A 2,341-nucleotide genomic window follows, 5' to 3' on the forward strand; every position below is an offset into this window, starting at 1 on the left:
TCAACAGGTCAGGCAGCATCTCTGGAAAAACAGGATGGTCAGGACCCTGGACCCTTCTTCAGACCAAAGAAGGGTCCCGACCATCCTTTTTCTCCAGAGATGCTGCCTGACCTGTTAAGTTATTCCAGCAGTTTGTGTCTATCTAGGGGTTAGTTATGCTTGCAATAATAATTGAGAGTTCATTACAGGCTGGAAACTTTAGGTTTGGTTTATTATTGCCACGTATACTGATATACAGCAAAAAACATGTTTTGCATTCTATTTAGGTAAACAGGAAACAATAGAAACAGGTTTAGAGGGACATGGGCCAAATGCCAGCAGGTGGGACTAGCATAGGGCGGCACAGCGGTAGAGTTGCTGCCTTTCAGCGAATGCAGCGCCGGAGACTCAGGTTCGATCCTGACTACGGGCGCCGTCTGTACGGAGTTTGTACGTTCTCCTCGTGACCTGCGTGGGTTTTCTCCGAGATCTTCGGTTTCCTCCCACACTCCAAAGACGTACAGGTATGTAGGTTAATTGACTGGGTAAATGTAAAAATTGTCCCTAGTGTGTGTAGGATAGTGTTAATGTGCGGGGATCGCTGGGCGGCGCGGACCCGGTGGGCCGAAGGGCCTGTTTCCGCGCTGTATCTCTAAATCTAAAAAAATCTAAATCTAGATCGGGCATCTTGGTCAGTACGGAAAAGTTGGGCCGAAGGACCCGTTTCCATGCGACATGACTCTAAATCATCCATACATGCGTACACTAAGGGCCCCCTCGGTCATGGCTGACCATAGGTGATGCATCCTGGTTGTTGGCTGCCTGCTCCAAACCTCAGTTAGAGCAGCGTTGATGTGTGGTCGGATGTAAGCCTGGACGATGTGATATGAAGGACAGGCTGTTACCCATGCAGCACGTCCCCCCTCTCCACGTCGCTGAGTACAACAGATAGTGCAAAAGACAAAGGAAACAGTGTGCAAAATATAGGGTTACAACTACAAACAAAACACAGAAAATATCAGGGCCACAACGAGGTAGATTGGGAATTAATTCCGTGTTTATGGGAGGACTGTTCAGTGGTCTGATAACCACAGGGAAGAAGCTGTTCCTGAATCTGACAGTACATACTTTCAAGCTTTTATAACTGCTCGATACGATGGGGGAGAGGAGGGAATGACTGGGGTGTGAATGGTCCTTGATTATGTTGGTTGCTTTCTCGAGGCAGCCTGAAGAGTAAATGGGGTTGGGGTTGCATGATGGACTGGGCTGCATTCACATCTTTGAGGATTCTTGCACTCTGTGCTTTTCTATCTCATTTTATTTCTAATGTCTTCATCTGTTGTCAGGCATCATCTCTGGAGAACATGAATCTGGTATAGAACACAAAAAGTCCAGATTCCAGCACCTGCAGTGCCTTGAGTGGGTCTACCCTTTAATGATTAGGACTAGCTTGTTTAAAAAATTTTTTTTTAATGATTTTAAATGGCCTGCATTGGTAGGATTCCAACCCTTATCTCGAGATCGATAGTCCACACCTCTGGATGTTTGTCCCTTAGTTTAACTACTGTACTACTATACCTCTCAGGTGTCTCATAATGAATCTGTTGGGACTAATATGTTCCTCTCTGGAAGCTCTGTTCACCAGAGATGACACAAAGCACTGGGGTAACTCATCAGGTCAGCCAGCATCTCAGGAGAACATGGATAGGTGATGTTTCTGCTCTGAAATGTCACCCATCAATGTTCACCAGAGATGCTGTCTGACCTGTTGAGTTACTCCAGCATTTTGTGTCTTCTTTTGTAAACCAGCATCGGAGGTTCCTTTTTTGCCTGTTCACAAGAGATCTGTAATCACAGAATACACTGTTACATGTTCATTTTGGATTAGGTTTGAATGAGAAGAGTTGCAGTGAGGAAGGTCGAGTTACTTAAAGTTTAAAGCCCTCAACTTACACAACCTTTTACTGTGTTCGCAGAACTTGCCAAAACATTTTACAATCAACCCATTTACTTTGTAGCGTGGGCTGACGGTGATGCAGCTTCAATTGCCACTTATCTCCTGATCAGGAACACGACGAGCAGATGCTGTGCCAGGTACAAGTGTGTTCAATGGTGCTTTTTGTCACAGGTACAAAACACATTGAAATTATTTTCAGGGTCGTCAGATCTGGCGATCGTTTCCAAAGTCCGGTCCGCACACTGGGTCTTGTGGAGTGTGCAGGAGTATGCGCCGTGCCTGCATTCTGTCTCCCACCGACTAAAACATAGCGGCAGTTCACGGTGTCAAAGTGCGACGAGTGGTAGATTCACAGAGAATGACTACTTACAAATTGCACATTTCAAAAAAGTTAAGGAGCTGGAG

The sequence above is a fragment of the Rhinoraja longicauda genome, chromosome 16 (assembly GCF_053455715.1).
Source record: "Rhinoraja longicauda isolate Sanriku21f chromosome 16, sRhiLon1.1, whole genome shotgun sequence".
NCBI lineage: Eukaryota > Metazoa > Chordata > Chondrichthyes > Rajiformes > Arhynchobatidae > Rhinoraja > Rhinoraja longicauda.